This window comes from Mugil cephalus, chromosome 20 (assembly GCF_022458985.1).
Source record: "Mugil cephalus isolate CIBA_MC_2020 chromosome 20, CIBA_Mcephalus_1.1, whole genome shotgun sequence".
Lineage (NCBI taxonomy): Eukaryota > Metazoa > Chordata > Actinopteri > Mugiliformes > Mugilidae > Mugil > Mugil cephalus.
The window spans coordinates 13,435,177-13,451,249 of record NC_061789.1 but is presented as its reverse complement, the minus strand read 5'-3'; the positions used below and the strand labels follow the sequence as shown (position 1 = coordinate 13,451,249).

General features: G+C 42.4%; 1 long non-coding RNA gene across 1 annotated transcript; it reads left to right on the top strand.

Annotated features, from left to right (window-relative positions):
- Window positions 1-476: 476 nt before the first annotated feature.
- On the top strand, window positions 477-15,674 carry LOC124997879. The gene is made up of 4 exons (XR_007110999.1): window positions 477-616; window positions 2,837-2,901; window positions 3,006-3,086; window positions 15,351-15,674. It is a non-coding gene; the product is annotated as an uncharacterized LOC124997879 (long non-coding RNA).
- Window positions 15,675-16,073: the final 399 nt, after the last annotated feature.

Here is a 16,073-nt window from a genome sequence, read left to right as displayed (position 1 = left end):
CACTGGATTTTTTCCTTACTTCTACTAGTTTTTACACTTCTTAGGTCCTACTGATCCCAAATTGGAAAAAATTAAAAAACACACCAAACTAAAGCTCGGGCCTCAGGAGGTTAATTGTATTGTATTTCTTTCATAAATGATAGACAAAAAGACAGACAGTAGAAGGTGGCCACAGTGACACTACCCAACTGTTGCAACAATCTGAGGACATAAGAGGACACTCTTACACACAACCGATAAATCCACTTGCATACTCCCACTCGTGTAAAAGTATGAGCCCACTCAAATGAACAGGTGCGCAAGACTCTGAAAAAACAAAAACCGGAAAGGTTCCTGAAGTGGAGCTAACGAAGAAGCTTAACCTCTTGACGCAAAGTTTTATTTTTTTTTTTCTTCTTCTCAGGAACAAAAAGTTAAACTTGTGAGAGCAGCAGTGATAAGAAAAAAAAAGTATTTTTAGAGTCGGTGTAACTGCAGCCGAGAGCTGCAGCTCCAAAGGAACGGAGCGAGCCTTGACAGGAGGGCAGGAAATAAACTGAAAGAAAATCACTGCAAGCTCAAACGCCCTCAGTGTGGTCGAGAATGAGCTCAGTAATTTAAACATGCGGCTGCTTCGGTAAGTTGAAGGAAGTTACAGGATTAATGACAATGGTGCGATAACTAACTGATAACAAAGAGAGGGTGGACGACCTTTATTGGTGGAAGGTTTCACGCTGAAGTAGTGAGAATGTTGCTGTAAATTACTTCCGCCTTGAGCAGTTTTCCTTTGCCTGACAGGTATGAAACAGGCCTATTCAACTTTCGACAGAAATCCTTAGCAGTACATTAGACAGGGCTCCTGAAATAGAAGCAACAAAATGCAATTCAGCCATCACACATTTTCACTTTCTGCACCTTTCTTCGTGCTGCGACATGTCAAAATGTCCTCTAGGAAAAACTGCGGGAGACGGAGGCGCCATTCAAACTAATACGCTGATTAACTTTGACGACGTCTACCCGCTTGATTGACAGGACCGGCTGTATCTGCCCTTCAGCTAATAATACAGCATATTGCATTCACATTGCATGGGTGTTCTGGTTTGATTTTTAACTGGAGAAAACGAGCTGCTGCATATTTGCTGTCATTACTGTGCCAGCGCGATAATTTTCCTGTCTTTAAAATAATTATTCTCATGATCAAGTCGCGAGTGATCGACTTGAGTGTCGCTAATGCTGGTGAGCAAATTGACTCCTGTTAGTGGAGTTAATTTGTGTAATTACATGCTTGGAAACGTAGATAATGGAGCCGGAGCGAATGTCTGGCATGCCGTTCAGCTCGGCCACCGGGGCATGGTGGCAGTGTTGACACGACGACGGGAATGAATGTGTGCGATTAGCCTATCAGATAGTGGTGAGGAAAAGACTGGCCGGAGAGAGTGCCCTCAGCCAAGTTATATAAATCTACAAACCTCATTCCAAGTCAATGCTGAAGGGTCATTTGCTTGATTTACTTGGTCTAAAAATATGCCACAGGGCCGTGCAGCGCACACTGCTTGCATACAAATTCCGAGGCCTGACTCTCGAATAGCTCTCTTTAAATAATTGTTCAGTTACAGCCATAAAGGCTATACAACACATTTCTCTGTTAGACTGAAATGTGTACTTGCAACATGAAGTGAGTCTGTAATTGGACACCGTCAACAGGAGTGTTATTGGATCGATATGGTGCAGGGCTCGCAATTCGGCCATCGACGTGAACATTAACACTTAAAAATGAGCACCAAAGACCCAAGACCACATAAGGGGCGGTGTAAAAGAAGAAATTTAGAAGAAAGAGGAAAAAACAGGCTATAACAAAAGGGAGAGGTTTAGACCTCGGTGTCAGTCCAGACCCTACGCAGACCCTAAGCCTGTAGCCCGAGCCTGATTGATGCACACCTCTCCAGAAATGTAACTATGCATTATGGCAACGCAGACTGCAAGAGCTGTGATTGGTCCGCTTGGTAGTAACGTGTTTCCACTTTGGTATTTCTGACTGGTTCTCCATCTCCGCAATTTTCAAACTGATTGTTTGGCAGTTAAATTTCAGCAAAGGTTTCAGTCACCATTGTTGGATGCGAAGCAGGAAGTGGCAACAAAAACTGGCCCGACTGGTGCCGTCTAGTGTTTGGGTGGCGTCGTCACAGAGCGAGCCAGACTGACGATGCGCACAAATAAAGGCGGATTTCCACCGCACGCATCTGCAGCGCGTACGTGGCGCGGCAATTCAAGTCAGCGAGCGCGTCCCAGAAGCGCGGGGCCACTCGACGCTTGGGAGCCGCGGGAATGCGAGTCGATCGAATCGTTCAGGCAGGAAGTCAGTCGTTGGAAAACATGAAAATTCAATTTAAATCTCAAACTAAAACTAATTAAATCTCCATCTAAATTTCATAAACCATTCTACTGCTTCATTCCTCCTGCAGATAGATCTTATATGGTCATGTTGTGTTCATACAGGCAAATAACTGTTTTGTTTGACTGATTGTTCTCTGAAATGCAACTCGACATCGATTATCTCGCAATGTTGGAATCCTCGCATGATCTCGTCCAGCTGCAGAGTTAGTGGATCCAGGCTACGTGTGTATATCCTGCAGAGTCATAAACCACACTTAATTTAGAAAGGAAATAAAAGAAATAAAACAGACATAAGAGAGGGAGACTTGTAAATATTAAGAATGACAAAGTGTTCTTAAGGTAGAAAATGTTAACGACGCAGAGAAAAGCTGAAAGACAATAAACTAATAAATAATCTAACTCGGATTCCTTCCACAAATTAAACCATCTCCCCCTCCATGTGTCCCCGGCTGCGCCCGATCAGCAAGCCTCACAGCCTGCGCCACCCAGACGACGAGCACCTGAAGGAAGGAGCTATTTAAGCACCCGGTAAATTATTCAGAAACATCAGCAGTTGTTGTGCTCAACAAACTCTAAAACTGATTGTACCTGAACTTTTTGCATCTGGTCTAATGGTTTTATTTTGTTCGCAGTTATCCCTCTCTCGCTGAGACCCTGCCGCTGTCTCATTCCTCTCCCCGAGCGCACGGACGGACTGGAAACAGAGGACGAAAGTGAGATTAATTCGTTATTAGAACCTATAGAGTTGTTCGTGCTAATCTCCACACTAGATAGTGTAAAACTATCAAGCTTGAGGCGCACATTGGAAAGAAATAATGCACAGGCCGAGACAGAGTGTAGCCTCTATTGATCTCCGACTGTGAGCAATGATTCACAGGGTGCAAAGTGTTGTTTTTCCACTAGTGGATGAGATCCCACCACTGCCTTGCAAACCAGTCACTACGTCCCGATTTTTTCATAAGCTATTCTGGGGGGGCGTGGTAGTCATTTGCCGGATCATCAATATCTTAAAACAGTCGCTGCAGCCCGACGAGCTTCACGTGCAACACTCCCACCACCTCATCGCCTCCCTCGCCTTTGTTCTCTGACCCAGTTTGCTTCTTGCTCCATCCGCTTGGCGTCTCACTTCCAGACTCACCCGAGGGGCGCCATCCCTTCCGGCCTGTAATCCTTAACCACACAGGGCGCACACAATAACTCTCAGACTAATTCCTCTTTATTTCCCTCGTGTGTGAGAGTGCGAGCCTGATATTTAATAAAAAAAAAAAAAAAGATTTAGTTTCCTCAATCAGAAAAGTGATGTCTTGATCCTTAAGCTGTGTTCGTTCAGTCTTACAGCTCCTCAGATCGTCAGTGCCGCTGCTCAGCGCTGGTCTGCGGTGAAGCGGGAGGCTTTATTGCCGCTGTATATCACAAAGTAAAGCTCAACAGATCTCATGTGGGTGGCTTTTCAAAACTCGAAATTGAACAAAACACAAAGGAGACACTAAAGTACAGCGTCAGTGCAGGCCTGTGAAGTTGTATTTTACTCAGTGGACGTCTCTGTTTCTTGCTGCATGACTCACAAGTAGGAGTATCATTTGTTTTTTGTTTTTTTGTGTTTTTTTTTTCCCCGCAAAAAAACAAAAAAACTAAAGAAAAGTTCTGTGACGTGATTTTTAATCGAGACGGAGTCGGACTTGGCAGAGCCTTATCTCCGTCTCGACGCAGCACTGCAGGCTAACGTCGAGATCCAGCTGTCAGAGGAGTTCAGGGGAAATACATTCACTCCGCACATCACACACATCCATCCCCCTGCCATCCAACCTCCCTCTCTCTCACTCTCTCTCTCTCTGTCAGATTCAAATACAATCTAGAGGAAGGCTTGCAGCAGAGTTGGAGACCCAAAAGTCGGCTCCGGCAAAGTCATGAAAAATTAATGTGTTTTTGTATTGTGCTCTAGGGGAGGCTATCAAACCACCTTCTAAAGACACTAAAACAGCTTCCTCTTTGTAGAACTAAGACAGCTGGTTCCAAAAAATCTCACAGAGGAGGGCCCCGCAAACCCTGAAAAGACGAGGAGTGAATCTGGTGCTCCCTCTGTTTTATTAATGACGGTGATGTTTAGTAGCAAAGGCTGAAATTAGCAAAAATTCTCTGTCCAAAACTGAATGAAAGATCTTGGAGCAGAACAGGGTCAGTGTGGACTTTAAACATAGCTGATCACATTTTGGCTGTTTTCAGGCCTAAAATCAACAACCAATCACCACATGGCATTTTCATGGAAAGATTCTTCTAAATATTACATATTCAGTTGAGTAAATTGAAACTGAAAGTTATTCATAAATACATAGCAACACCGTTGACATAAATCTGATAAATCCACACTCGACTCACACACTGCTTTGTATCAAATAACGCCCCCTTTCATAATAAGAAAGAGGAGAAAGAACATAACTTGGAGCAGGTCATGTGGTTTGGATTTAACACACTTCCTTGAGTGGTGGAATGTAGTGTGTTTGTAATGGATAACTTAGTTGCCACAGATGCAATTTGTTATTTTCCACATAAAATTTGAAATTTTGCCAAAAAAGAAAAATCTGTCACAAATATCTCAACTTAACAAAACAACAACAAAAAAACACATTCAAAACTTATTTTGAATAAGCTTTTTTATATATATCATGTTTTAGCTAATTAGATGGTGATTGTTATTAAATTCATAATTTAGTTGACATTTTATGTCCATTAATTTTTTATTAATAAGTGATTGCTTACGTCATAAATAATTATGAATTTTGTAAAGAAATGATCGTAAGGAACATAAAACCATTATTTGTTTTACTCTTAATAAAAAATATACTGACCCAGTGTCGCATATCTTCAGAAATGTAACAAAGATGGCGTTTTAGCGGAACAAAGGGTGAAGCCGACAAGAAGACGGACCAACCAGACGGGACATGGCCGCCGATCAATAGTCTATTCCCACTGGGATCCAGCTGTATAAACAATGAATATGCAGAAAGCATATGCTACCTCCTACACACACAACTGAAGCTGATCATGCAGCTAGAATTGGCGCACACAGCTTCCTAGATCAAGTTGTGGAGGATGCGAGGTGGTGACGAGGAATAAAGTGAGAGAACGGCAAACTTTTTCTGTGTGTTTGGTCAGTATGCAGGCTGCATACTGACCAAACACACAGAAAAAGATGCTGGGCTTGGACTTTCTGTTATTTCATTCAATTTTCTTTCGCCTTAGTTCCTGTTCAACTTTCAAAATATTCCTTGACCTGTGTCTTTGTTAGCTCTACTTCCTGCCATTCAGGTTGTTTTCTCCCATGTCTTGTTAACCTTGGAGTCTTTGCGTACATAACCCATTCTGTTCCTCAGTATATGTCATTGTCTGTACTTGTGTTCTTGTGGATTTTTATAAAGTCTACATTCGCAGTCAGACTCAACATACGGATCTGCCTGTTTTGTTGAGGAGGTAACTCGTATGGATTTGGTACAGACCGTTATATTATCTCATCAAATGCGCTGCTGGTCCAGTTCCAAAATGACCATTCTCACTTCCTGTACTCTTTAGCCGTGCCTGTTGCATTCCTGGTTTGTGCTTTAAATTCTTTTGCTGCACTTTGTGTGCAGCCCCGGTTTTATCCCCATGTTTTGCTTACTCTGCGATTTCGGCAGCCTTCACATGTTTCCCACGCTTTTGGGTGAATCTATTGTTCTTTTGTTAAAAGCTTGCGTTTGGTTCCCTCCAACCTGCCTCTGGTGTTTCTACATTTGTGCCCAACCCCTCTGTTTGACTTGAAACGTAACAAAAAGGTTTATGCGAGGCTGAAATTTACAGACACAGACATTTTCCTTCTGTTCTTCATGTACTTTTGTTGCCTTCTCGGCTTCTTTCTGTCCTGCAATAACGTGCACAGCTCCAAGTATTTTAATTCTTCCTTGCCTCGGGATTTGTACTTGAGCATGAGGTGCCCAACTATATATCAAGTAAGCTATCATCAACATATACACAAATGTAACACAAAAGGGAGTGTACCTATGTTCCCCGGGTCCCTAACCCTGTCCTTAACCCTAACCTTAAAAAAAGGGTTCTATGGTCCCTGGTCACATACAAAGCAGGGAACATAGGATCCGAGAAACATAGGAATGATCCCACACAAACTTGGTCCATATGTCCAAATATTTTGAAGCACATCTTGGCAAAGAGGCCAAGTATGGACCAATAATTTAGATGTCTTTCTACATAATGCAATTTGCTTGTATTGAATCAATCTGTAGTTGACAGTTTCTTACTATCTGATATTTCCAACCCCAAGAGTTTTAGTCTGGGCAAAAAAAAAAAAAAAAACACCTGCATATATCGGTATACCATATCAGTTGATATCGGAATCGGAAATTAAGAATTTGGACAACATCGGCCGTTGGATATCGCCAAAAAGTCAATACCAGACATCCCTATTGGTAATGTTTGGACAGTGCTAGATCTTCTTCCTGACAATCCAACCCCCAGCATGGTGGATCTGGTAGGAACCTAAGTTATGGTTAACGTTTAGAAGGATATGTACCCTCACCTTGCCCAGTTTTTCGCCTAATAGCAACAGTTTGTAGGATGTGGAACTCCATCCAAAACACAAAACAAGGACATGTTAAGTGAGATTTATTGAGGACATGCAGCAATATCACTCTTTTTCTTCCTGGATTCACTAGAACATGACCTATTTAAAACAGAGACGGCTTGTGCGATCCACCGGTTTCAGGTTTAATTTTAATACTGTTCATTGCCCAACTCCAAATTGGATGTCATTTTCCCTAATGAAAAGGTATTTTTTTAAGTCAGCATGAGATTTGGGTCACTGAGAGCAAGAGCGCGTGGGAGACGTGGCAACGGCTGTTACGTGAAAGAAAAATTCCAGAAAGTGTAAAATCGCTGCTTCACGGTCTGACAAAACATAACCCCGGCGAATAACCGCTCCTGAGTGGTGTGTCATGTTAGCGCGCTGCCGCCGTTGTGCGGAGATGCTACGGAGTGCGGTGATGAAACATCTCTGCTGGTGTGTAAGTGTAGTCTGACATAATTTATTTTTTTAAAAAGAACACTGTTTCACAGAGCAGCACCAGGGAGGAATGGATGCGTTTGTTTGTGCGCGTTACAAATCGTTTCTCTCAAAAGCAACGCAAGTACAAAGAAGACGGCGGAAAACGGATCCGCAGCCGTTTGAAAACGGATAATGATCCCTTGTAGATTCACATGCTTAGTATTAAACCTCTGACTGGTGTTGTCAATATCTGAGCTCCCCTGCAGCAGCTTGAAAGGCGTGCGCGTCGTGCGTGAGGCTGCAAATAAACTGGATGCTGTTTTTTGCTGAGTTCACGAGCGCTCGAGTAACAGCCAACAACAACAAAAAAATAAAAAATAACAGAACCGAAAATGCAAATGCGAATAAAGACAAAGATGCAAATAAATCTGCAGTTCAAAGAAATTGGCAAAACTAATTGCTTCCACGGCTTCTTGGAAAAAAAAAAAAAAAAAAAAAAAAACACAGCAGAGGAAGTGTTAGGGCTTGATGAAGTGCCTATTAGAGCTCGGCCCGGTACACAAACTATTTGTGTGTACATTACTCAGAGGCACAAACAGTAAGTTCACAGTGATTTCTTACAAATTATATACACATTTTGGTTTCATAACATGAAAAAAAAATGCCTGGTTATTTCTAGGCTGTTCAATAATGTTGCAGTCCTCCAAATAGATGCTCAAATTACACATGCATCACCCGTATTTCCTTCAGACTTTAAACAGACAGCTGTCTCAGACCTTCACTTCAGTATATCTTTTTTAAATACAGGTCTTACATTCCTTTTGTTAGAGAAGCTTGCCAAGGCATTGACATGAAGGTCTAAGGCCTTAAATGTGAAGGTCTGGATAGAGATGCCAGGACGTTACTAATGAAGGCAAGCGGCGATGCCTGCAGAGCTCGCCGTTTCATGGCTGCTCAACCAACTGATTAGCCATTCCTTTTCTGCATTTGAAGCCAATCAAAGCGGCTGACAGGGCTTAATCACTTGATACATCCTTTTATTCCTCAAGCGTCTCTTGTTCGGGTTTACATGTTTGGTTTTCAATTACGCGCGGGGCTCGCGTTACCCTTGGGCGCACGCAAACGAAAAACGTCCGCATCGCCGCCGAGGAGCGCAACGTGCGGAAGCGAACAAACAAATCCCATCTCTTGATGTCTGGCACATGCAGGGATAATAGCTCATTATAGGCCTACAACCTGTGAATGATAGCTTATGGTGATCACGATAAGACATCATTTGCTTTAATTAGAGAATACACATTCATCTTCCACTGTGTTCTCTGTTCCCACTGGAGTCTCCTTGGGGATTCTCCAACTCTCTTAATTCCTCCCGTCTGCCTCTTTTATCTGTAGCAAGACGATGTAAGAGAAGAGGTGCACATTGTAATACACCCCTCAGTAATGCATTTCTTAGCATTAAAAGGGCCAAGTAGCTGTGCCACGAAGCTGACTTAATAATTTGGAATAACACATTTGCTACAAGATACTCATCAGGCATAACATTATGACCACCTTCCTAATATTGGCGTGTCGTTGCTATGGGGTGGGGATGCCTGGTCTCGTCTAGGTGAGTCAAAAGTTTCCCAGCATTACATTGCATTGTCTCACTTCTCCTGTCAGCAGTCATAATATTATGCCTCATCGGTGCAGATTGAAGGGAAAGAGTGGTTTTCTAAATTGTGAAAAAGTGGCAGCACAGTTTTGTTGAAGTGTACAGTTGTGGAAAACGGTTTTCGGACGGCCTTAAACTTTTACACGGTCTCAAATATTATCATGAAATATTTGTGGAAAAAAGGTCATCAAATTAATATTTAGTACTCCTGCCATTAGCCCGCAGGCTAATCCTGGCTGGCATGAGCCTTTCACACTGTTGAGGGCTAATCTTGTCCCATTCTTCTTGAATTACTACTTTTAATTCTTCTAAATTCTTTGGTTTGCCCTTTGAAACAGACCTTTTGATAATCCACCAGAGATTTTCAATGGGGCTCGTGTCCAGGGATTGAGCTGGCCGCTCTAAGACCTGGATACTGTGCTCCCGCAGCCAAGTTCTACTGGAACTGGATGTGTGTCAAGGGGCATTATCTTGTTGAAACATCCAGTCTCGACCTCAACAGAGCATACGAGTTGCGAGAATGGCACAATATTTGGCAGAGTTCAGTGTGCAATCACAGACAGTGAGATAACCAACACCAGCAGCACTCATGCATCCCCAAAACATGATACTGCCTCCACCATGTTTGACAGTAGGTACTGTACATGCTGCTCACATTAGCAGGAGGAAGATAAACCTGGAAACTGAACTCATCTGACTACAGAGTTTTCTTCCAGTTACTGACTGTCCAGTTCTTGTGTGCTTGGGTCCAACAACACCGGCTAACCTCTGTCTCTCATTGATCAGGGGCTTCTTGACAGCCTTGCAGGCCCTTAGGCCATGATCTGTAAGTTGACCACGTACAGTGCAGGTGGAACACTGGACACCAGTTTGGTTTGACCACTGATGTTGGAGCTCCTCATTCGTTGGTTTTCCCTGCATATGCAGATCAGGATACGTTAATTTCCTGCTGAAGAAACCCTTGGACGCCCCGGTTCTTGTTTTGTCTTCCAAGCTGTTGGTTCGTCTCTATTTCTGCAGAGTGGATCCAACTGCTGAAGGACGGCATCTGCACTTCCTGGCGATCTGGCAGCAGCTGTACCCTTCCTGGCTCAGAGTTTGTATCTTCAGGCGTGTTTCCTGTGTTAGGTCCTTTTTTTAGCCATTTTTGTCTTTGAAGAACTTTCAAATGTACTGGCTTTATATAGACACGAAGGACAGCAACAGAAAAATGTGTCTTTTAATAAATAGCACGGCCTTCATCAGTGTTTAGGATTTGTTTAGTATTTTGTCTGACTGAACTAAAAGAAATTGCACTTAAAGACCTAAGAGTGATTCTTAATGGAATATTTCACAAATGCATGGGGCGTCCGAAAACTTTTTTCCACCACTGTAAATAAGTAAGAAATCTCTTTACTGTATTGAATATGTAGATAGGCATGCAATTAATTCCCATTTTCACCCCTGATTCACCAGGCCTAGACAATTCTCGGTACTGAGGTACTGAGTCCTAAACCTCCCTGATGCCTGCAGACCTCATTAATCCCAAATTAATAGCCAACGGGAAACATTAAAATTTCAGTCGATCATGTCCCTACTTTCAGACAGCCGACAACAAAAAAAAAAAGTCTATAAGGCGATGGAGCAGTGAATGCTGTTGTTAAGCAACAGTAAGCATCCTAGGCCTTGAGGCTGGGCTGTCAGGGCTAGTAATCTCAAAGGTGGGAAATACACCCAGGAGCTGGAAAAGAAGCATCTGAAAAAAACAGGAAATGTTAAGTGACAGAACTAAAACCCCACATGACCATAATAGCTAGGTCACAAAAACATGACCTAGATAGCAGGAGTCACACCTGTGATTCTTCATGTCTCTCCAATACTTCTCTTGCTTGTTTGGCCTTCTGCTTTTTTTTTTCTTGCTACAATGCATCATCAAGTCAACAGAAGCCGTTGTACCAGTCTCTGTTTTGTTTCCAGCCTCTTCCTCGTGAGATCCCGTGAAGTGGTGCGTTCAGTGCTCTCTCGTCTGGCAAAATAATCTAAATTATATTGTGCGTGGGCTGCACTATTAATTTCAAATCTTATAATGTGTGCATCTGAGATGAGAGAGAAAGATTCCTCTCTGCTTAAGCGTGAGATGCAACTTGATTTCAAAATAGCTTGGGCTTTTAAAACTCTCGTAATGGTTTGGAATTCTGTAAACCTTTTGCAATAAACTGGCCCGTGTTGGGATTCATCTGTTCGTGTGTCGTTCTCTGTCTGCCACGGATGTGGACTGATTGAGCACTAGTCACTGCTGACAGGGAGGATGGATTGAAGAAAACATTATTCACAACCAAGAGGCATACCCGGTCTCTCGGCCCCGCTTCACATTATTGCGAATAATTATCAGCTCATATTATATTACTGAAACAACAATAAGTGTTCACTCTAGGGCTGGATTTGTACCTTTGGTAATTTTGAGAATAGAGGTTAGCAGAAGTTGTCAGTGACAGGATCTTTTCTGTTAATTAATTAATTTACTTATTATTATCAGATGTGAAAGAAAGTAGCTTGACTGTGGGAAACTACCTACAATTATTCAGTGTTATGACTCTAGCCTTAGGCCTAACCCTAAACCACAAGTATAATTTAGACAGATAACCAATACCATACCCAGTCTGAGCCCCCTCTTCAACAACCATGCGGGTTCTCACTGCTCGTCCAGGCCACCCCAGATACTTAACACCCCTAGAGAAAAAGCCCTCTGGACCCTCCACTCCCATATCCCACCCACCTTCCCCTCTCTCTCTATCCAACTCCGCTCCACCTCTCCACCCTTTGACACCACTTCTTCCCCTAAGCCTCGAAGTACTGCTTGTTCCACCTCAACACATCCTGTCTTTCCTCCTCCCCAGCTGCAGGCCAAAATATCACATTGCTAGACCCATCTGGAAAGTCCACGGCTCTTTTTTCAAGGGGTGCAAACTAGCCCTGATACTCAGTGACTCCAATATTGACAGAATACCACCCGACAACCACCCACAGATCCAAGCTATCCAGGGGCCAACACCTACCACTTCCTCAAGATCTGTGAAAAAACTCAAACCCGACCATCAAACCATTCTCTCCATCGGAATCAGTAACACGGATCGAGACCCCGAGCAAACATCATGCAAGCAGCTGAAGTCTTTGTTGAAACAAGCCCCAACTACCTTCCCCAATGCCGACATCTATTTCCCCATCATGAACTTTTCACAGAACCTCACCCTGACACAGCAGAACAACAACACCATGGCGACACACTTTCCAATCCTAACAGAAATACCCTACGACACATTCACAACGGAGTGAGACGACATCCACTGGACTCCTTCCACAGTCAAACTCATATTCAACAACTGGTGTGCACAGCTAAATTATAGATACTACAGCGACCAGTCCGGTACCAAACACACACATCATGAACAGTCCCCCAACACTGACGTGGACCTGGAGTGGAGCTCCCCAATCCAACATCTGCAACCTTTCAACTCTTTCCACGCCCTCCATAGCAGAATAACAACTTCTGGAGATGGGTCTCTCCTTCGTCCCACGGCCCTCAACATGTGACTGGGAGGAACTTTAAAGGGACCTGTACAAATCACAGATACGTCAAGATTAAAGTCTCCAATACACCTCATTTCAGACTAGACACAACTGGACACAAAGTCTCAACGACTCATAACGACGGACAGATAAATTCTGTGGAAATATCGCCCTCCGGCAGATTCTCCAGACAATCTGTCAGAGGCAGACCCATGGCTGTCCCCAACAAATCTGTTCATCAATGATATAGACAGTCTCTACACCAATATTAACTGACTTCAACCGATATCCGGACAAAACCAGACCAGATCAAGAAATCCTGCAACTATATGAAATCTTCCTAAAACAACAGTGACTTCTCTTTTAACAACAAACATTTCCTCCAGGTCAACGGGATGAGCAAGTGGGAGCAGGAAGCCTTAGCCAAATGTCCACACAAACCCACACTATACCTCAGATAAATAAGGACAATAGGCTAGACCAGGTTAGTAGGCCAGTGCAAACATCAAGGACAGATACCCTAACCGCTAGCCCCAACACTAATTCTGGCCCTACCTTAAGCCACAAGTGTAATTGACCCTGACACCTGAGCGAGTTCAGCGATTGAGTGTTGGAGGTTGATGGGCATGAGCACATCGGGGACCTTGTTGGTGAAGAGGGAACTGAATGAAACATTTAAATGACATGTCTTGTGCTTGAATGGCAATTCAAACAAGTAGGTTTCCAAACCATAGACTTACTTTTCTCTCGTGGGTGGTATCAAGATCTGATCTCTGTATGTAGACTCTTATCCATAGGAATGTGGAATCGTCTTTTATCTGCTTTTATGGTGAATTTTAAGCAACTTTAAAAGAAACTGAAACACGAATTAAGTAATCTCGTCGATTACAAATTTGAGAGTGCATAAATCTCCTGTGGTTATAGTAATCATCAAGAAGAAGAGGAGAGAGCAGAAGGAGGAAAAATGGTTAGAAGGCTCTGAGGTTGGTATAAGCTCTATCCGTGGGCAATTAAAAGTGCTTTTTGGTTTAACATGGGGATTGTATCATCTCAAGTCACCAACATTACTTGGAGATTCCAGATGATCATTCCTGAAACATATTAATTTTTTTCTTCTGTGTTGAATTAAGTTGCATGCATGCTTCCGAGCATCCCGGTTGTGCAGGATCAGCTGAGTCTCATGTGCATTAATGCGTGGGTCCTGATGAGAACCCCACAGAGAGGCAGGAGGTGTTTAGTATCTTTCAGCTTGTCGTTTTTCGGGTTCACACAGTTCCTGTAGTCCTGTAGTCCTAGTACCAGCAGGCAGCAGCTTTGTCCTTTGGCAAAGAGAAGCTCTCCTCAGCGCAGACACAGCAGACTAACAGATGGTGACTGCCGCAGAGCATTTAAAAAGATATTTAAGATATTTACCAAAGGAACTGGAGACCAAAACTGAGCCAAAAGCCAATGGACATGAAGGACATATTTAAAACTCCATGTCTTGACATTTACAGTAAGCAACTTTCAAATAAATAATTTAGTGTTAATATTTTTAGTTGTAATCGAAATGCTTTTAACTCAGTGATTTTAAATCGGTTTGGACAGAATATATCATAACTTGCGAGTCAACGTACACACATGTCCTGAACCCATGCAGTGCGGTGATGCATAGTTTCTCTTGGCCCGTCACTGCCCACCATCAACCACAATTTCAAATTTTATTCTCCGCAAAGTTACGTAATAAGCAAGAAAATTGACAAATTATTTGACGAAATTATTTTGACTAAAAAGATTAAAGACACCTCCATAGCCTGAGCGCCGTCATTACTGAATATGGGCGGAATGCAAGGCTCTCGCTGAAAGAAAAATATTTCTCACTCATTCGTTTTATGTCAACACTAAGCTCGAAAGGTGTAATGTTGTAATTACTAATGGCCCTATTCAAATAACACTCCCACGTCAATGTCGCCGCTGTATTAAAACGAGGTTAAAACAGTGCTTTGAACAGAAAGAAACGCCGCACAGTTGTGCTACGATGCATCGCTCTGCGGGCCAACAGATTAATCAAATTAAAAAGCAAATACAGTTTACAAAGCAGCGTGTGGGCCTATAGTGTGAAAAACACAAAACACAAGCTTTGTGTAAATGGTAACATGATAAAAGAGGGGAAAAAAAGGATCAACTTATTTTTTTGCAACTAAGCCACCGTGGGGCAAATTAGTCACATTTTTTTTATTTGCATATTATTTGCATATACAAAGATGGCAAAATGTTCTACATGATGAGCTCATGCATAAATAGATTACTGATCCTAAAGAGACCTTACATTGGCTTGTCATTAACAGTGTACAACAATCAGCCATAAGTTCATGACCTGGTCGTAATCAGCTGTGAAATTAACTCATCAGGGCATGTGGGGTGTTGGGTGTTCCCCGGAGTGTGTAGTATCGGTATCCTTCATACTGGTAATATACTGTCACCAGCATCCTAGTACTGCAATACAACAGCAACACGTAATTGTGATACTGTTAAGCCCAATAACTGACCAGGTTTCCTGCCACTGTGAAAGTTCACAAAAGTGAAGATGGAAAAACATTTAATAAAAATGCTAATCTTCTTCTATATATATATATATATTATTTATTTGTGTCTTTCCTGTGTCTTTTTATCTGACTCTCTGTACGACTGCACAAGAGTTCCTAGGTGTATATGCACAAATGGCAAATAGAAAAAAAATTCTTGAATTTTGAATCTTCTCTTTGACAGAGCTTGATCTTCAAGTGTCTCATCTACTGAGTGCTGTCCTCTTACAAAAATGAAATTAAAGGGCGGCATATTGAATCGCAGAGTGTGCCCTGGCCACTGGTCGAGGCGGAGAGCTGGCCGAGCCGAGGGCTTGGCAAACACTGTCTGTTTTCATTGTGAAGACATCCGGAAACGTGGTGTAAAGAAAGAGCTATAGATCTATGAATAGGTGTAGCACATCTACATCTCTCCTTGGATCGCCACCGGTCAGTGTTGCCAGATATATGCTAATTGTCCTAATTATACCATAGTTTCAGGATAGGAAGCTATTGTAAATATGCAATAGTTTGCTAGTTGGCTGACAATGAATAAAGCATTTGTTTCATTCAAATGGCCAAGCCTTCCTGTTTATTCCTGAGGTTAAAGGACTTCAACAGGGTGTCTGTGACCCCTGGGGGTCCACGGAGGTACTGCATGGGGGTCGCAAAATCTTTGGTTGATTTGGCCTTTTATATTATATATATATATATATATATATATAATATAATATATATATATATATATATATATTTTTTTTTGTTTGTTTTTCTCCCACAAATTTAACTTTCCTTAAATAAACATAAACATGATTCCAACATATTTTAGTAAAGGGATAAATGGAGGCAGAAGACGTCATCTTTCAGTCAAAACTTCACTCATTCAGCGATGCAGGAGCTGCATCAACAGTGCGCCACACTAGACCTG